The sequence below is a fragment of the Loxodonta africana genome, chromosome 21 (genome assembly GCF_030014295.1).
Source record: "Loxodonta africana isolate mLoxAfr1 chromosome 21, mLoxAfr1.hap2, whole genome shotgun sequence".
Classification (NCBI taxonomy): Eukaryota; Metazoa; Chordata; class Mammalia; order Proboscidea; family Elephantidae; genus Loxodonta; species Loxodonta africana.
In genome coordinates, this window is record NC_087362.1 from 55,380,260 (window position 1) to 55,402,322 (window position 22,063).

Consider the following 22,063-nt stretch of genomic DNA (forward strand, 5'->3'; position numbering starts at 1 on the left):
GGATGAAGACTCATATGGGAACTCTCTGTACTTTCTGCAAACCTAAAACTGCCCCCAAAATATACCCTATTAAGAAGTAAAAAAAAAAAAAAAGCATGGGACTGAGAAACAAACTTGAATTTGAATCCTTTCCCCATCATTTCCTAGTTGTAATATTCAACAGTTGCTTAAAGTTTCTAATCTTCAGTTTCCTTAACCTATAAAATAAAAAAAAAAAACTAGTATATGTCTCAAAAGATTGTTGTGATGGTTAAATGAAATAATAGAAAATGGATATTATATATATACACACACACATGATATAAGGATGCTCTGAATTAATGTTCTTGAAGAAAAGGCTGATCACTTGAATGAATAGGTTATCTCATGAGTCTGGGTAGCTTGCTGGTAACAGTATATTTTCTGAAGTAGCAAGAATGGTATATACAGAAAATGTAAAATGTCTATAGAAACACAGAAGATCTTGCTAAATATTCACAGGCTGTTTGAGCTAGAACATATCTGAAGAGTTATTTAGTAACCCTTCCCTCATTTTTATAATTTAATCATAATTTATAATTATAAGGAACACAGGTTTACTCAAGTTCACTAGCTAGTATCAACATCTCAACAATTTTATTACTGCATTGGTCTAACATGGGTATTCCTTTTCTTATTGACACTGTAACAACTTATTGCAAATATATTATTTTATTACAGTTCTATTTGGTGTTTATAGGTCAGAAGTCCAATGGCGGGTCTCTCTAGGCTAAGATCAAGGTGCTTGACTGGGCTGTGTTAATTCTGGAGGCTCAAAGGAAGAATCCGTTTCCATGCCTTTCATCTTTTAGAGGCTGGCCATATTCTTTGGCTAGTGGTCCCCTGCCTCCATCTTCCATGCCAGTGATGTTGCATCTCTTTGATTCTTACTTTTTAGTTACATCTCCCACTGACTACAGCCAGGAAAGTTTCTTCACTGGGACCCATATGATTAGATAGGACCAACCCATATGATCCAGAATAATTTCCCCATCTCAAGATCCTTAACCACATCTGCAAACTCTTTTTTTTTTTTTTTTTTTTTGCCAGGTAAGGTGATGTTTTCACAAGTTTTGGGAGTTAGGACATAGGTGTCTTGGGGGGACCATTATTCTGCCTCCCACACATAGAATCATAACCTATCAGTACTATCATTTCAGGCTGCACTCATGAAACATTAACTAGGACGGTTTTGGAAGACTTAGGAAGAATGTTTTTGTTTCTGATAGAAATAGACAAAAATATCTTACAATTGGTTTATTTACTATTTCAGAAAGGATTAACATTGTTGTTATTAATTCAGGATATTTACATATTTCCACCATATCTATTTGTAGTGCAAAAACGAAGGGGAGCCTGAGTTTTCAGGAGTCTTTTTTGCTGTTTATTTTTTAAGCCAACTTCTAGGTTCTATTGGTGGGGTGGAGGTGTGGGTGGGGAAACAGAACTACAGAAATTTACAGTGTTGCAGGCTCTATTGTTGACATCTACTCCTAATTATTTGATGGTATGCTAGGCTCTATTCCCAAGTCTTCACTATAGGGATGATGATACTTGGGAGAGGAGGAAAAAAATAAATAAAGCTTTCGCATACCAGCTAGTCTCACAAAAATCCAATAGAATTTTGTTTTGTTTTGTATTTTGATGATAGTAGTGTTGAATATATCATGGACTGCCAAAAGAAGCAACAGGTCTGTCTTGAAGAAGCACAGCCAGAATGCTCCTTAGAAGCAAGGATGGAGAGACTTTATCTCATGTTCTTTGGACATGTTATCAGGAGGAGTCAGTCCCTGGAGAAGGAGGACATCATGCTGGGTAAAGTAGAGGGTCAGTGAAAGAGAGCAAGACCTTTCACAAGATGGACTCACACAGTGTCTGCAACAATGGGCTCAGGCATAAAAATGATTGTGAGGATGACATAGGAACAGGCATTGTTTCATTCTTTTGTGCATTGGGTCACTATGTGTTGGAACTGACTTGATGACACCTAATAACAGGTGTTTTTTTAGGAAGAGGAAACTAAAATAGGGAAATTTAAGTGATTTGTCCAAGATCATGGCTACTAGTTACTGGTGTGATTCAAACTCAGGTCTTTGGATTTTCACTTATCTAAATGGAAGGATGCTTAAGAATCTATTCAGTCAGCCATCCTTGCATCTATTCTTCAATAAAACCATCTACCCACCAATCCTCCTCCTCAGAATTCTCTTATCAACCCGTTTACCCATTCATCCATCAGACCAGCCATCTATACTTTCATCCACCCGTTAAGTAGACATGTCTAAAACTTGAGAATGTGATTATTTGTGTTAAATCTGAGTTTTGGGCATGACCATCTATATTTTTACAGTACTTTAAAGGAGACACTTTGCAATGCTCCTAAGTATATCCTCAAGGTGTGGAAGTGGGTAACACAGCAAAGTTGTTATTAGAGATTTGACCATAGGAAAAATGTGATTTCCCCATCTTCACGCTCCTTCTATATGGCCCAAACTAGGTTGGTGGTTTGAGCCTACATAGAGGTACCTTGAAAGACAGGCCTGATAATCTACTTTCAAAAGGTCACAGCTTTGAAAACCTTATGCAGCATTTCTACTCTGCACACGAGTTTGCCATGAATCAGAATGGACTCAACAGCAACTAACAACAACTACAACAAAACTTGGTTTTACATATTTATTTTTTACTTCAATTGCAGTGTTCTTCTAAGTATACAACATTTTGATTGTCCCACAGTAGCTGTATAAATACAGAATTTCGGAGTCAAGAGAATATGTGTTTAAAATCCATCTCATGAAAGGTCTTCCTCTCTTTCGCTGACCCTCTACTTTACCCAGCATGATGTCCTTTCCAGGGACTGGTTCCTCCTGATAACATGTCCAAAGAACATGAGACGAAGTCTCGCCATCTTTGCTTCTAAGGAGCATTCTGGCTGTGCTTCTTCAAGACAGACCTGTTGATTTTTTTGGTAATTGTAATTACCATGTCAGAAATATATCTTGTATTTTCAACACTTTTTAGTACTCTGGCTAATCAAGTTCTTTTGAAACATAAAGAACATTAGCACAACATACTCTGAGCATTTTTCCCTTCTCTTTCTCCACAGCACAACTGAGTGCTCTACTGTGACCTGCCCTGTAGAAAATATCATTAATATGTGTTTAAAATATTCATATCTGTTAAAATCCATTTCTCTTGTTTGATAATTCTGGGTATCTCTTTTCAGTTCTATTTCTGTTTCTTTTCAGTTCATTGTCTACTACTGTATTGGATGTTTATTTGTCCCAAACCCCCACCCTTTCTCCTGGGATATTTATAGATGTTTTGAGGGAGTTTATAAAGAGAAGCTGTTTTATTGAAAATTAACTATACACAAAAAAACATCATAGAAGTTTCTGTTATAATTTACAGCAGAACTGCCAAGGACTGGGTCTGCTTTCGTGTAAGTTGGGGAGAAGTGCTCTGAGCCAGAATAATTAGTTACGATTTCCCCTAAATTGATCTTTTGGCGAGAAACTTTGTCGTCTTTCCAGCCTAACCACTCATCCATATAGCCATCTCTTCACTCACCCACTGACTCACAGCATTTAGTGTATAATGGAACTTAAATGAGAGAGTGCCTTAGAATCTTATTTAGTCAACCATCCCTTCTTCTTTTTACTCCATCCGTGCATTCTCTAGTAAAACCACATATCCACCCACTCTCTTCCTCCTAATTCTCTTATCAACCAAGCTATTCATCCATTCATCCATCCACATTGATCCACTCACTTATATTTCTATCCAGCAATTGGTTCACTATGACTATTCATCCACACTCTTGCCCATTCAGACATCTATTCACTAACCCCACCCACACTGATAAAGTTCCAATTTCTAGGCTTCCAGGTATTCAGTAATAAAAAAAAATAAAAATGTCCAGCAACATTTGTTATCATTACTTATTAAGTGATTAATTGTGAACTATATGATTTAAAGCCAGGAAAGGTGTGCATCAGGGTTGTATCCTTTCACCACACCTATTCGATCTGTATGCTGAGTAAATAACCTGAGAAGCTGTACCATATCAAGAAGAATGGGGCATCAAGATTAGAGGAAGACTCATTAACAACCTGTGTTATGCAGATGACATAACCTTGCTTGCTGAAAGCGAAAAGGACTTGAAGCACTTACTGATGAAGATCACAGACCACAGCCTTCAGTATGGATTACGTCTCCACATAAAGAAAACAAAAATCCTCACAACTGGACCAATAAGCAACATCATGATTAACAGAGAAAAGATTGAGGTTGTCAAGGAGTTCATTTTACTTGGATTCACAATCAACATCCATGGAAGTAGCAGTCGAGAAATCAAAATATGCATTGCATTGGGAAAATGTGCTGCAAAAGAACTCTTTAAAGTGTTGAAAAGCAAAGACGTCACCTGACCCAAGCCATGGTGTTTTCAGTAGTCTCATATACATGTGAAAGCTGGACTATGAATAAAGAAGACCAAAGAAGAATTGATGCCTTTGAATTGTGGTGTTGGTGAAGAACATTGAATATACCATGGACTGCCAACAGAATGAAAAAACTCTGACTTGGAAGAAGTACAACCGGAATGCTCCTTAGAAGTAAGGATGGTGAGATTACCTCTCATATACTTTGGACTTATTATCAGGAGGGATCAGTCCCTGGAGAAGGATATTAAGCTTGGTAAAGTAGAGGGTCAACAAAAAAGAGTAGGGCCTTCAGTGAGACTGACTGACACAGTGGCTACAACAGTGGGCTCAAGCATAGTATCAGTAATGAGGGTGGCCCAGGACTGGCCAGTGTTTCGTTCGGTTGTGCATAGGGTCGCTATGAGTTGGAACCGACTCAATAGCACCTAACAACAGCATAACATATGATTAAATTACTCGCCAAAATTGAGTAAGCCCAGATTTGTACACTGATCGTTTAACTCAGAAGGTTTCATGCTTACTTTTATTACAGATCAATGTTGTGTGTTGTATTCTGACCTAGCATGTGTTACTGAGTGTTTCTTAGAATGCAGTCTTGTTTTTGTTGTTGCTATGTGCTGTTAGGTGCTGTCAAGTCCTTTTCTACTCATAACAACCCAATGTGACAGAATAGAACTGCCCCGCAGGGTTTCCTAGGCTTTAATCTTTAAGGAAGCAGATCACTGAGTCTTTCTCCCATGGAGCAACTGGATGGGTTCAAACTGCTAACCTTTCGGTTAGCAGCTGAGCCCTTAACTGTTTGTGCCACCTGGATTCCTTATTTCTAGTTTGGTAAAACCCATCATTGTAACAATTTTTGAGGTAAAACTCCACAAGAATTCCTCTCCGTATACATTTTCATTTCATTATCTATTTCCTTAGCCTCATAGTCCTTATTTGTAAAATGTTTTAATAACAGTTCCTACCTCTTAGGGTTTTTTTATGATGATTAAAATGTAAAAATAAATTCTCAGTGTCTTAGAATTTGTTCCAATCTAGCTCTATTTCTTATCAGGTTGTTGTTGTTAGGTGCCCTTGAGTCGATTCTGGGACTCATAGTGATTCTATGTACAACAAAATGAAACACTGCCCTGTCCTTGCCATCCTCACAGTTGTTGTTATGCTTGAGCCCATTGTTGCATCTGCTGTGTCAATCCATCTCATTGAAGGTCTTCCTCTTTTTTGCTGACTCTTTACCAAGCATAATGTCCTCCAGGGTCTGGCCCCTCCTGATAACATGTCCAGAGTATGTGGGACTAAGTCCCACCATCTTTGCTTCAGAGGATCACTCTGGGTATACTTCTTCCAAGACAGATTTATTTGTTCTTCTGGCAGCTCATATTATATTCAATATTCTTCATCAACACCATAATTCATAGGTATCAATTCCTCTTCAGTCTTCCTGATTCATTGTCCAGCTTTCACATGCATATAAAAAAAAAATTTTTTTATGCATATAAGGTAATTAAAAAATACCATGGCTTGGGTATGGTGCACCTGAGTCCTCAAAGTGACATCTTTCCCTTTTAACACTTTAACAAGGTCTTTTGCAACAGATTTCCCTAATGCAATACAAAGATTTATAAGTTACTACATTTACTCTATAAATGGAAGCCCTGGTGGCATAGTAGTTAAGTGCTAGAGCTGCTAATCAAAAGGTTGACAGTTTGAATCCACCAGGCACTCCTTGGAAACTCTATGAGGGCAGTTCTTCTCTGTTCTATAGGGTCGCTATGAGTTGGAATCAACATGACAGCAACAGGTTTGGTTTTTGGTTTACTCTATAAATATTTGGTTGCCTTAGAGAAACAGATTTTCTTCTAGGCCTTTAAGACATATATTAACCAGTCTTTTATCAGTGTGCATAAGAAAAGATGGGCCCAGCAGTGTGTGCTTGTGCTCTTTATTTTTTTTTTCTATGATCACTTGATGAAGTATTGGAATGACCTAGTGCTTAAAGTGACAGCGAAAATTTGAGAATACACAATTTGAGCATTGCCTGAGCATTTTAAAGACTGTTCTTGTGAAATAGGCATATTTAAGCTATTTTTCACTGGCATCATTACAGAATTAATCCATCCAACTCCCTTTCCCTGAATCCTATTAACAAGGATGATTTGGCCTCACTTGTATGTAGGTCTTTATATAAACAGATATTTTGCTTATATATTTATTTTTTATTATTTTATAATATTTATTTGTTACTCCTGGAAATTCTCTTTTTCATCAATACATTGTCTTTTTTAAGAAAAGTGAGCCTTGTGAATTGCCTTTACTGGAGTCTGGTGAAGAGCAATGGACTTGCCATAACGCTGACACATCATCTTTCCCAGCCTGTGAAGCTGTGGTCCAGACTGAAGATGGCGGCGAATTCACCAAGGCCGGGAAAGTTGGCTTGGGAAGTCTCTTAGAAAATAGGCTGCCTACCTCTTTTTTTCAGTGTTCTCCCTTTGCATTCCTATTAGCTGAGCATACTGTCTTTCTGTTTCTATTCTATTCGAGACTTTTGCAGAATAAATTGGTTCCCACATTATGCCTGGACCGTATAGCTTTATATACATGGCTTCTGTAGGTACATATTAAATCTCCATTTCCATTAGTGGGCAAACTAGGAAGACTTCTCTCTTTTGTCTCTTCCTCATCCAGAGAAATAGGAAGTTTTAGTTATGCTTTAATGAGAGCCCCTTATTAGAATTACGATTAAATGTGTATGCTCTGTAACCTGACTCACTGGGTTACACATGGTTCTATCCTTTATTAAGTCTGTGGGCTTGAGAAAGTGAATACATTTCCTGAACTTGAGCTCTTCATCCATGAAATGAGAATAATTGTTGTAGTGACTTCATGAGGTTACTGTGAGTACTAAATGAAATAACGTGAGTACAGTGCTTAATAGTACACTGCTGGAGCCACAGTCAGCTCCCCACAAATGTGTCCAAACATTGGCAAGAAGCAGAGTCCAAACAAGAGGAAGAAAGACTTTCAGGTTGATCGTAGCTGAGAACTGGAAGAGTCTGAAATATTATGTCCAATACATAATTAAAATTTCACTCTTTAGAAGAATATTTCCCAGTTAACTTTCCCTTCCCACCCATTGGAAATAAACTTGATACCTCTCTTGAATATTATTTAATAATGAATACAGTAAAGATAAAGAGTACAGTTTTTTTGTTGCTAATTCATGGTAGTATACTTCAGGAGAGGGAATAAAAGTCAATTTTTAGTCAAATATGAAAAAAAAAAGAACAAACCCATTGCCATCAAGTTGATTCCGACTCATACCAGCACTGCATATGTCTGAGTAAGGCAAGTAAAAGGACTCACTCAGTACGTTATTGACTAGACAAAGATGTCCAATAAGATACGTCCTATGCAGACAAATATATACTAGACTTTACTGAGCATTTACTACGTGCCAAGTTCCATGCTTGCCATTGGAGATACAATGATGAATAATATACATCGATGCCCTGCCCCTGTGTAACTTGCCATTCAAAAGAGAAGCTCAACAATGCAAACAATGCATTCCTTTTCCTGATTACATTTTTAGATCCCTATAGCCAAAAACAGCAGTTTATTTGGACTTGCTTGTAATACTGTATTTCTCTGGGCAACAGTCCCCATAGTCAGGTCAAGCTGTTCAATATTCTTACCAGCAGCTGACACAGAATGCAATAAACACATTTCTGAGATATTAGGATGATACAAACTTGCTTGCTGTAAAACACTAGACAGTTTTTTTTTTTTTTCTGCAATGCAGAAATAATTTCCAGTGTAACATGCTGTGTTATATTCATTTAATCAAGGATTGTTCTTTAGCCTTTCACCCCTTAGGATAAATTTAAGAATAACTTGATTCATGTGATAATTACTATGAGTACTGTCATTATTTCATTGCATATTGTTTCCTTAGAGTGTGTGATCACGAGAGTAATTGTATATATCCAACATGATCTTATTAAAAATTTGTAATGATTTTATGCCAATTACATGGTGGTGGTGGTGTTGTTAGGTGCCGTCAAGTCGATTTTGACTCACAGCAACCCTATGCACAACAGAACGAAACACTGCCAGGTCTTGAGCCATCCTTACAATCGTTGTTATGCTTGAGCTCATTGTTGCAGCCACTGTGTCAATCCACCTCATTGATGGTCTTCCTCTTTTCCACTGACCCTGTACTCTGCCAACCATGATGTCCTTCTCCAGGGACTGATCCCTCCTGACAACCTGTCCAAAGTATGTAAGATGCAGTCTCACCATCCTTGCTTCTAAGGAACATTCTGGTTGTACTTCTTCTAAGACAGATTTGTTTGTTCTTTTGGCAGCCCATGGTATATTCAATATTCTTCACCAATACCACAATTCAGAGGCGTCAATTCTTCTTTGGTCTTCCTTATTCATTGTCCAGCTTTCGCATGCATATGATGCAATTGAACATACCATGGATTGGGTCAGGCGCATCTTAGTCTTCAAAGTAACATATTTGCTCTTCAGCACTTTAAAAAGGTCCTTTACAGCAGATTTACCCAGTGTAATGCGTCTTTTGATTTCTTGACTGGTGCTTCCATGGCTGTTGATTGTGGATCCAAGTAAAATGAAATCCTTGACAACTTCCATCTTTTGTCCGTTTATCATGATGTTGCTCATTGGTCCAGTTGTGAGGATTTTTGTTTTCTTTATGTTGAGGTGCAATCCATAATGAAGGCTGTGGTCTTTGATCTTCATTAGTAAGTGCTTCAAGTCTTCTTCACGTTCAGCAAGCAAGGTTGTGTCATCTGCATAACGCAGGTTGTTAATGAGTCTTCCTCCGATCCTGATGCCTTGTTCTTCTTCATATAGTCCAGCTTCTTGGATTATTTGCTCAGCATACAGATTGAATAGGTATAGTGAAAGAATACAACTCTGACGCACACCTTTCCTGACTTTAAATCAATCAGTATCCCCTTGTTCTGTCTGAGCAACTGCCTCTTGATCTATGTAAAGGTTTCTCATGAGCACAACTAAGTGTTCTGGAATTCCCATTCTTTGCAATGTTATCCATAATTTGTTATGATCCACATAGTCGAATGCCTTTGCACAGTCAATAAAACACAGGTAAACATCCTTCTGGTATTCTTTGCTTTCAGCCAGGACCCATCTGACATCAGCAATGATATCTCTGGTTCCACATCCTCTTCTGAAACCAGCCTGGATTCCTGGCAGTCCCCTGTTGATATACTGCTGCAGCCGTTTTTGAATGATCTTCAGCAAAACTTTGCTTGCATGTGATATTAATGATACTGTTCTGTAATTTCCACATTCAGTTGGATCACCTTTCTTGGGAATAGGCATAAATATGGATCTCTTCCAGTCAGTTGGCCAGGAAGCTGTCTTCGATATTTCTTGGCATAGACGAGTGAGCACCTCCAACGCTGCATCTGTTTGTTGAAATATCTCACCTGATATTCCATCAATTCCTGGAGCCTTGTTTTTCACCAATGCCTCCAGAGCAGCTTGGACTTCTTCCTTCAGCACCATTGGTTCCTGATCGTATGCCACCTCTTGAAATGGTTGAACATCGACAAATTCCTTTTGGTATAATGACTCTGTATATTCCTTCGATCTTCTTTTGATGCTTCCTGCCTCGTTTAGTATTTTCCTGATAGAATCCTTCACTATTGCAAATTGAAGCTTGAATTTTTTCTTCAGTTCTTTCAGCTTGAGAAATGCTGAGCGTGTTCTTCCCTTTTGGTTTTCCATCTCCAGCTCTTTGCACATGTCACTATAATACTTTACTTTGTCTTCTTGAGATGCCCTTTGAAATCTTCTGTTCAGTTCTTTTACTTCATCAATTCTTCCTTTTGCTTTAGCTGCTCGACGTTCGAGAACAAGTTTCAGAGTCTCCTCTGACATCCATCTTGGTCTTTTCTTTCTTTCCTGTCTTTTCAATGACCTCTTGCTTTCTTCATGTATGATCTCCTTGATGTCATTCTACAATTCATCTGGTCTTCGGTCACTAGTGTTCAGTGTGTCAAATCTGTATTTCAGATGGTCTCTAAATTCAGGTGGGATGTACTCAACGTCATATTTTGGCTCTTGTGGACTTGCTCTGATTTTCTTCAGTTTCAGCTTGAACTTGCGTATGAGCAATTGACGGTCTGTGCCACAGTCGGCCCCTGGCCTTGTTCTGACTGATGATATTGAGCTTTTCCATCGTCTCTTTCCACAGATGTAGTCAATTACATAGTTTTAGTTTTATGATATAATTTGTTTCTGCAGCTTGTTAAGGATGGAGCAACTGGATAAAAGGTAACTGTATTTGGATTCGATTTTGATTTATGGTAGTAACATAACATTTCAGCATATAAGGCATCTTAAAAATTATATAGTCTGGCAGGATACTCTTTTTCCTCCCATCCCATCTACCACCACTTTTCCATGTTTGATTTAGCTCTAAGCGTCAAGACCAAGTGATTGTGTAGTTCTGCTTGAATACAATGGTGGAGCTCTCTTTATTGAAATAGGCTATTCCATGTTTGGTTAACATCCTTTGTGGGATGTTCTGTACTGCACAAGAAGGATGAACTACAAATTAAAAATAAGGGTATTTTAAGTCTAACACCTGGTCCTTGTGAGGAGGAGTTCAAAAACATGCAAAGAATTCATATGTCCCTCTTGCTCTTTCTTTGTTTCCTTTTTTTTTTTTTTATTGTGCTTTAGGTGAAAGATTACAGCTCAAGTTAGTTTCTCATAAAAAGTTCATACACACATTGTTATGTGACCCTACTTGCTATCTGTATAATGTGACTGTGCATTCCTCATTTCCACTGTGGATTTCCTATGTCCATTCAAACAGCTTCTATTCCTTTCTGCCTGCTCATTTCCTGTTGCTCTTTCTTTTTCCAGCCCCTTCACTGTCCTAGCAACCTACTTATGAACCTGAATTAATTTGAAGTCCTGACTTCCTGTAATTCTCTGGACAGATTCTCTAAAAATTTCTGAACCTTGATCTTCTCATTGGTAAAATGGTGAAACGATCCCTAGCTTGTAGGAATTACATTAGGTTTATACACAATAAGTGTTCACCAGAAAGTAGGTAGGCAATAAATATAATAGTAGCAATAACTATATACTTCCCCTAATTTTTTTTGTTTACTTGTGTTTATCTCCCACTAAACTATGAGGTCCTTGAAGGTAGAGGGCACGTCTGGGTTGTTCACTACTTGATCTTCAGCACCTGGGACAGCGCACCGAAGAGCTTGTGTTGCTCTGCACACTTTTGTTAAATGAAAGGACGAGCTTTTTTGAACCTCAGCCAGGCCAAGGAGTCTCACCATCTCAGGCCAATTTGCACGTGGCTCTTTTGCTGATTTAATTAACACACAGAAGCAGCCTTTGGGAGAGATCGTTCTCACACATCCAGAGGATGCACAATGTGTGAACATCCAGTGCATTTGGGAGAGCATCTTTAGCTCCATAACCCCACACAGAGGCCTCTGCATGGGATAAACTGGCAGGGGCCGTGTTGTTGCAGTTAAGTGAGCAGGTTCTGGTAGACTTATGTGAAGACCAACAGGAAAGCAGCAGCTGATAACTATGCACCCAGAATCCTTCTGGGATCCAAAACTGGGGATTTATTTGCTATCTTTAACCTTCCGTTCTTACACAACCACATGTCTTCTCTTTATAATGTCAGGTTGCTTACTAGCACAAGCCATGTGGAAGTGTGTGTGTGGGAATGTGTAGTATGTAATTAATAGGATGAAATAACAACAATAGAAACACAATAGTTTGTGTTTTGAGTTTATCAGGTTGGACTTTAGTAGGGTTGACTAAAATGAATTTCTAGAAAATGTGTAAGGGCATATTGTGTTTACTAAGTTGTTTTCATTTTTTCAGAGTGCCATGTGTGTAAAAAGAGGGGAAAATGGTGGTTCAGTTATAGAATTCTCACCTCCCATTCAAGAGACTTGGATTCCGTTCCTGGCCAACGTAGCTCATGCATAGCTGCCACACTTCTTCTGTCACTGGAGGCTGGCGTGCTGCTATGATGCTGAACAGGTTTCAGCAGAGCTTCCAGACTTACATGCATTAGGAGGAAAGGCCTGGCAATCTATTTCTGCCAGTGAAAACCCTACAGATCACAATGTAACTGATTGTGCGGATGGTGCAGGACTGGGAAGCATTTCCTCCTGCTGCACACTGCATCACCGTGAGTCAGGGGCCCACTTAAGAGCAGAAAACAATAACAACAATATGTATAAAAGCTATCTTTGAATGGAGACTTGAAAACTTGTTTTCATTGAGATTGAAACTGGGATTATCACAGTGTTTTCAAATGGATAGATACGGTTGAATATGATACAAAATAAAATATTTTTAGTTATCTCACACTTAATATGGCCATTTCCTTTTTTAAATATTTTTCAAATATTCTAAAATCAACCCTAAAGGACAGATATTTTATCCCCATATTATGGACAAAATACTTGAGGCTCGAAAAAACGTGTAATTTCCTCAACTCACGTAATTAGAAAGACATGACTCTTAGCTTTGTTTTTGACTATTTCAAAACCTATGCTTTTTTCTTCCTCTGCTTCAAGTATTTTTTAAAAACAAGGGCCCATCAAGATTTAAGTTAAGATCATAACATAATTTACTAATCGGGAAATACAGAAGCTGTTATAAAATTTAAGAAAAATATAAACAAATAAGTTATTACATAAATAATAATAAAATCAATTTGAATGGCTTATTTTTAATTAGCAATAATGTTTTGGATAAGCCACACATATCAATACTTTCTATGTTTCAGGAATGCCTGGTGTATGAATGGAAACCTCCATGAGTGATATATTATTCAAAAATTTTTTTAATAAAAATGCTAATAGAAATGTTAAAATGCACATAAATTAAAATGATCATAAATTAGGATTAATATCATATTAACGAAGTATAATCCCACATTCATTAAGATAAAGTGACATTTCACTATTTGTTCTTGTTAATAAATTTAATACAATAAATAAAAGGGATACATTTTGAGATTCAACAAATATTGATGTAATTGTATGCATTAACTTTTTTAAATATTCAAAAGTAAAGTAGGTGATATGGATGCATTTGGATCCTTTGTACTATTTTGTGTCTTTTTTACAACCCCTTCTTCTCATTTATTGAAGCGCTAAATACAGTTTAAATTGATGAAGAAAGCCTATTCTGAATAAAAGGGATCCCAAGAGAATACCATGTCTTTTGAATTTCTAGGCGCGTCCCTGTGAGTTGGAATTTACTCAAAGGGAACTTTATTTATTTATTTAGTGTCTTTCCACAAGACAGTTTTTTTTTTTAAAGGAAAAAATATTTGAAATTTCGTGGTGTAATCCCTAGAACTGTATTGGTCTTTAAGCAACTGAGCTAGACTGGTAATATGCACACTTAAGCAGTGTTTTGCACCTATAATTCAATGGAGTTTTCTTTTAAAGGCGCCCTGGGGGCACAGTGGTTAAGAGCTCAGCTGCTGACCAAAAGATCAGCAGTTCCAATCCACCAGGTGCTCCTTGGAAACCCTATGTGGCAGTTCTACTCTGTCCTATAGGGTTGCTATGCATTGGAATTGACTCAACAGTGACAAGTTTGGTTTGGTTTGATTTTTCCTTTTTAAAAATGAAAACTAAAAAATATATATCCTGTTAAATTTTATTATTTTAAGCGTTAGTATAAAGGAGAATCACCATATATCAGAACAGTCTGTTTTCCCTCGTGAGAGCCAACCTTGAGAACTTTGAAATTGGTGTCTGTTTTCCCCAGCACCTATCTAAAAGCTTCAGGCAGATTAGGTCCTCTGTAAATATTTGTTGCCGTGGCCTGAAAAGGATCTGGATTCCTATTGTAAAGTTGTCGCGTCTCAGGTGGGTTCCATTTCTGGAAAATGTGCTCACATTTTCTGGTCTCAGTGTTCTCCTCTGTAAAATGGGAATAATTTTCCTGGACCAGAAAAATTGTAAGAATGAAAGAAAACAAAAACCCTACACAGACAGACGTAAGAATTTCATCTAAGTTTAGGTTATTAGAATTGTTTTTGTTTATTTGTATTTAGCAGACAGATCTGAATTGCATTCTGGGTCCACCACACTTGATTCCATCAAATGTGAAGCTTGGAGAGCTGATTATATACCTTGTCAACCACAATTTCCTTGTATGTCACATGCCACGTCCTAACTTATCAAGTTTTGTAAAAATGAAGGTCATTATCATATGAGAAGTGATTCACATAATTTTTGGCACAAAAATAATGATTTATAAAAGGTAGGTAGTAATAACTTTCAATCCATATCTCCATAAATTGAAAAAAATAAATATATATTTGTGCGTGTGTATTTCTCTCCTTGACTTTTTTAGTGCTCTAAAAACATGTCAGCTTATACTAAAGAGGTCAGAGTATTTTTAAAGTGTTCTAACTTATTTAGATGTATTTCATATATTTTCTCAAATTAAAATGATTAGATGTACATACAGTTGCAGAGATTCTTTTTTACGGCTACTGTCAGCAAGTGTGGAGCCCTGGTGGCACAGTGGTTAAGTGCTATGACAGTGAACCTAAAGGTCTGTGGTTCAAATCCACCAGCTGCTCCTTGGAAACTCTATGGAGCAGTTCTGCTCTGTTCTATAGGGTCCCTATGGAATTGGCTTTGTGAACATTGGCTTTTGGTTTGGGTTAGCAGGTACTGATGATGTTACAATTAATGTAAAAAGATACAACTTGATATTCAAAGAGGAGGTGGCTAAAAAAAATAATTTGAAGATTGCCACTTCGCTAACTAATGCCACTTTTCATTTTAGCTACACACAGACCTGGATCCTGGGAGCAAAAAAATCAAGTATATCCTATCAGGCGATGGAGCTGGGACAATCTTTCAAATAAATGATGTCACAGGAGATATCCATGCTATAAAAAGACTTGACCGAGAGGAAAAGGCTGAGTACACCCTAACAGCCCAGGCAGTGGACTGGGAGACGAACAAACCTCTTGAGCCTCCTTCTGAGTTTATTATTAAAGTTCAAGACATCAACGACAATGCACCAGAATTTCTTAATGGACCCTATCATGCTACCGTGCCAGAGATGTCCATTTTGGGTACGTATGCATCCATTTTCACAAAATTATTAAGAGTCATAGTTAAAATAGCTCCTGGAATCAAAGATGAAGTGTTGCTGAATAAAAGACGTTTATTACCATCTTATCTCTAATTTGCATTTCCAAATCCTCTTTTTTGGCCTGCATTCCACAGCTCAATAGCTTTGGTCCTCTACTAATAGGAACTGACAGAGCAGCTTTATTAAAATAGCTCTCCTTACACAACAATACCTCAATAGGCTGAATTGGTATTCCTCCCGTAGCCTTGTAGTTCGAGTAATGTTACTGAGGCGGATTTATCAAGATTTGTCCCTACATGCCAGGCTAATCCTATTGGTATTTGTTTGATGTTTAATTATTTGTTTGTTTGTATTCACACACAGATACAGCACATAGAGGAAGAGAGAAAAGTCTAGGTGTGTAGTCAGCCAGATATTGGATTGAGCTGCTGAGTCAAGCCTAGAGTGGATTAGACGATCATAGTTGCCAAACAGACAACTGTTTTGCTTCCATCTTACCTTAACTGAACTTTTTTATAGGAGCACGGCTATCACCATTGGCTCACATATATATATATATATATTTTTTTTTCTTGTGAGCCATTGAAGCACCTATTATACTTTATTAAAAACATGAATTCTTCTGAGTCATTGAAGCATCTATTATACTTTACAGAACAAGTTTATATTCCACAATATGATATATATATACATATGTATGTATGTATTTTTTTTTCATCTTAGATCTGTTTATCTACCCTCATACCTTGACCTTGATGAATGACCCCAGACTTTTATAACAGTGGGAATTTTAGAGCTCTTCCTTATCTGATAAACATAGTAGACAGGATCTCAAACTCAAAATATAAGATCTCAAAAGTTATTTACATGTAAGTAATTTTTTGTTTCAGACTGCATTTGAGATAATCTCTAGGGATACACAGAGCCCTGGTGGCATAGTGGTTAAGAGCTTGGCTGCTAGCCAAAATGTTGACAGTTCAAATCCACCAGCTGCTCCTTGGCAAGTCTATGGGGCAGTTTTATTCTGTCTTATGGGGTCACTGTAAGTCAGAATTGACTTGACAGCATTGGGTTTAGTTTGATTTATAGGGATACATGCTATGCATCAAGATCACACAAAGTAAAAGACAATGAACATGACAAGACAAAGACAAAAACACGTGCAAAGATATAATTGAAGACCAGAATGAGGTAAATACAGACGTGTGCGTAAATTGTTCCAAGACCCCAAACGTGGGCAATAAATTAGGTGCCAAAGGAAAACCTGGTCAAGAACCCTATGTATAGGTTCCATAATATAAAATTAAAGTGCTTAGAAAAATTACAAACATTTACAGATATGAAGACCGGAAAGAAATATCTGGATGTATAGTGCCCTCAGCAACGTATTACTACACATACCAACACAGGTGAATTATCGATTGTGGTTTTGAAGGCTAAATTTGGTACCCATTATCAAGTTCAGTGCAGAGCGTCCTTACCTTCCCAATGTTGTTTTACATTTTTATGTGTTTTAGTAATCCAGTGTGATGTGTGTGTGTAAATGTGTGTTTGTATTTATAACATTACTGTTGGGAATTAGTTTGGATATAACTTTTAAATAAAGAAACATTTTTGATAGAATAGGTGCCTTACTGTGCAAGTCAATTCTTCTCATTAATTTTTCTTTTGATGATTTTATCCCTGATCTTTCTCCCCCAGTTGATGTGCTTTTTTCTATGTTTAACTGATTTTCTCTTATTTTGTTCCTTACTCCTTAAAAGTTTCTTCATCATAGCTCCCTTTTCTTTCCCTTTTCCTTCTCTTCCTCTTCCTTTTCCTCCTTCTGTTTCTTCTTCACTTTTTTTCCTTCTTCTCCTTTCTCTTGTCTTCTCTCCATTGTCTCCCTTGGTCAACTCTGTTTTCAGCTATTTACTTAATTGAGATTACTTTAAAAACATATCCTTCATTTTATCTGCCTGATTAAGCTGTTAACCCTCATTTCTAAAGGCTTCTTAAAAATTGTCAACCGAAAGTCCTCAAAACAGCTCAAATTCAATGCTAAAAATCAAATTCATTATTTTTCCTTATGAATTTTTTTTTCCGCTTTGTGACTTCTATGATTTTAAAAATGATCCCAATGTAAAACCACATGTTGAAAACTTAAGAATTATGTACTGTGTATTGAATTTTCTTCTTTAAAGACTCAGCAGCATTTTGCCCATTTAACCACTAATTCTAGTCACTCCTGACTCTGTAATATACCTTAATATATCACATTATTTCACTTTTATTAACACCCTGTGAGATCAGATCTTAATGTCTCCCAGTGGGTTGTCTGGAAAACCTGGTGACATAGTGGTTAAGTGCTATGGCTGTTAACCAAATGATTAGCAGTTCAAATCTACCAGGTACTCCTTGGAAGCTCAGTTGGGCAGTTTTACTCTGTCCTCTAGGGTTGGAATGGACTCGACGGCAATGGGTTGGTTTGCTGGTTGTAATGGTTCTCTCAGCAACCATCTGAAACAGTATGATTAATTCTAATCTTCTGTCTTAAATAATATGTGTATGCCTGAAAAAATATTTCTATATATTCTATAGGTATTCATTTTCTGTGGAATGATTCGCAAGCTTCTTAGACAGTGGACTTCCATAACCTCACTTTATTTGATCTCTTCTTTCCCACCTACTATATAACTTTGGTAAATACATCCACTGCAGCAGCAAATCAGAAGTGATTTCAAGTCTTAATATTTTACCTATATATTTCTCCCGGCCCCCACATGTCTGTCAGTTTGTCATACTGTGGGGGCTTGTGTGTTGCTGTGATGTTGGAAGCTATGCCACCAGTATTCAGACACCAGCAGGGTCACGCGTGGAGGATAGGTTTCAGCTGAGCTGTGTCAGTGATAGGATAATATCCATATGCCTACAAGGAAGACCAGTTAATACAACCATTATTCAAATTTACGCACCAACCATAGGATCAAAGATGAAGAAATAGAAGATTTTTATCAGCTGCTGCAGTCCGAAATTGATTAAACATGCAATCAAGATGCATTGATAATTACTGGCGATTGGAATGCGAAAGTTGGAAACAAAGAAGGAAAATACGGCCTTGGTGATAGAAACAATGCTGGAGATCGAATGATAGAATTTTCAAGACCAATGACTTCTTCATTGCAAATACCTTCTTTCACCAACATAAACAGCGACTATACACATGAACCTTGCCAGATGGAACACACAGAAATAAAATAGACTACATCTGTGGAAAGAGACGATGGAAAAGCTCAATATCATGAGTCAGAACAAGGCCAGGGGACGACTGTGGAACAGACCATCAATTGCTCATATGCAAGTTCAAGCTGAAACTGAAGAAAATCAGAGCAAGTCCACGAGAGCCAAAACATGACCTTGAGCATATCCCACCTGAATTGAGAGCCTATCTGAAGAATAGATTTGATGCATTCAACGCTAGTGATCAAAGACCAGATGAATTGTGGAATGACATCAAGGACATCATACATGAAAAAAAGCAAGAGGTCATTGAAAAGACAGGAAAGAAAGAAAAGACCAAGATGGATGTCAGAGAAGACTCTGAAACTTGCTCTTGAATGTCGAGCAGCTAAAGCAAAAGGAAGAATTGACGAGGTAAAAGAACTGAACAGAAGATTTCAAAGGGCCCCTCGAGAAGACAAAGTAAAGTATTATGATGATGTGTGCAAAGAACGGAAGACAGAAAACCAAAAGGGAAGAACACGCTCGGCGTTTCTCAAGCTGAAAGAACTGAAGAAAAAATTCAAGCCTCGAGTTGCAATAGTGTAGGATTCTATGGGGAAAATATTAAACGAGGCAGGAAGCATCAAAAGAAGATGGAAGGAATACACAGAGCCATTATACCAAAAAGAATTAGTCAATGCTCAACCATTTCAAGAGGAGGCATATGATCAGGAACCGATGGTACTGAAGGAAGAAGCCCAAGCTGCTCTGAAGGCATTGGCAAAAAAAAAAGGCTTCAGGAATTCATGGAATATCAATTGAGATATTTCAACAAACGGATGCAGTGTTGGAGTTACTAACTCATCTATGCCAAGAAATATGGAAGACAGCTTCCTGGCCAACTGACTGGAAGAGATCTATATTTATGCCTATTCCCAAGAAAGGTGATCCAACCGAATGTGGAAATTATGGAACAATATCATTAATATCACACGCAAACAAAATTTCGCTGAAGACCATTCAGAAATGGCTGGAGCGGTATATCGACAGGGACCTACCAGAAATTCAGGCTGGTTCCAGAAGAGGATGTGGAGCCAGGGATGTCACTGCTGATGTCAGATGGATCCTGGCTGAAAGCAGAGAATACCAGAAGGATGTTTACCTGTGATTTATTGACTATGCAAAGGCATTCGACTGTGTGGATCATAACAAATTATGGACAACATAGCGAAGAATGGGAATTCCGGAACACTTAATCGTGCTCATGAGGAGTCTTTACAGAGATCAAGAGGCAGTTGTTCGGACAGAACAAGGGGATACTGATTGGTTTAAAGTCAGGAAAGGTGTGTGTCAGGGTTGTATTCATTCACCATACCTATTTAATCTGCATGCTGAGCAAATAATCTGAGAATCTGGACTATATGAAGAAGAACGGGGCATCAAGATCAGAGGAAGACTCATTAACAACCTGCATTATGCAGATGACACAACCTTGCTTGCTGAAAGTGAAGAGGACTTGAAGCACTTACTAATGAAGATCAAAGACCACAGCTTTCATTATGGATTGCACCTCAACATAAAGAAAACAAAAATCCTCACAACTGGACCAATGAGCAACATCATGATAAATGGAGAAAAGGTTGAAGTCATCAAGGATTTCATTTCACTTGGATCCACAATCAACAGCCATGGAAGCACCAGTCAAGAAATCAAAAGACGCATTGCATTGGGTAAATCTGCTGCAAAGGACCTCTTTAAAGTGTTGAAGAGCAAAGATGTCACCTTGAAGATTGGGGTATGCCTGACCCAAGCCATGGTATTTTTAATCTCATCATATGCATGTGAAAGGTGAGCAATGAATAAGGAAGACTAAAGAAGAATTGACGCCTTTGAATTGTGGTGTTGATGAAGAATATTGAATATACCATGGACTGCCAAAAGAATGAACAAATCTGTCTTACAAGAAGTGCAACCAGAATGCTCCTTTGAAGCAAAGATGGTGAGACTGCATCTTACATACTTTGGACAGGTTGTCAGGAGGGATCAGTCCCTGGAGAAGGATGTCATGCTTGGCAGAGTACTGGGTCAGCGGAAAAGAGGAAGGCCGTCAACGAGGTGGATTGACACAGTGGCTGCAACAATGAGCTCAAGCATAACGATTGTAAGGATGGTTCATGACTGGGCAGTGTTCCGTTCTGTTGTGCATAGGGTCACTATCAGTTGGAACCGACTCGACAGCACCTAACAATAACAACAACAACATTTCTCCTGGCAGAACTCCACTTTATCTCAAGGAATTCTATTTTTATTTTTTTCTCCTCTTATCAAATCTCAATCATTCCTCTCTGGCTACCTGAAATGACACTTTTCTTGGATTTATGACATGCTAGCAGAAAGTTATCTAACAATAGTACCACCACAAAAAAGCAAGCAAACAGAAACACCTCCACATTCGTACTTCATTTAGATTCTTACATACAAATGAGAAATGAGAAACACTTTCTCTTTTTCTGCTTGTTTGGTTTACTAACTGAAAGCAGTAGTCTTAACCTAATTCACATTTTCATTCAGATTAAATAAGATGGTTCTAAGGAACCAGTCCAAAAACCAAACCAAACCCGTTGCTGTTGAGTGGATTCCAATTCACAGTGACTCTATAGGACAGAGTAGAACTGCTGCATAGAGTTTCTAAGAACAGCTGGTGGTTTCGAAGTCCTGCGTTTCGGTTAGCAGCTGAACTCTTAGCCACTGCACCACTAGGGCTCCAAAGAAGCATTGACACCTATGGTGCGTACTGCACCGCATCAGTTGATATCATTTGATAACAAATGATGAACAGGAAGGCTTATTTTTGCCCCGTTCCTTTTTATTCTACATCTTAATAGCATCGTCTCTACCTTCTTAACTGTGAATCTGCCAGAAGCTCCCATTTCTGTGCCACGTCATATGCCTCACAAATATGCTGAGAAAACAAACAGAAACTTCTGCTAACTTCAAGGTCATTTTCAACTCTGAAATGAATTTTTAAGTTTTTTTTATATGCTATACAATGTAATGTATTTGTGTGCCTGTTAATATAGTGTATGCATTTTTTCCTCTAACTTTTTTCATTGCTAAGAAAGTAGAGACTAAAAATAATAATAATAATCTGCACTCACATAGAAACAGTTATTTTAAAACATTGCTTAACCTGTGACATGTCTTCCAACACCACGGCTAATGTG

General features: G+C 37.8%; 1 pseudogene; it reads left to right on the top strand.

Moving 5' to 3' along the window:
• The first annotated feature begins 12,645 nt into the window (after nt 1–12,645).
• Nucleotides 12,646–22,063, top strand: part of LOC104846535 (large ribosomal subunit protein eL21-like) — a 45,429-nt pseudogene continuing 36,011 nt past the window's right edge.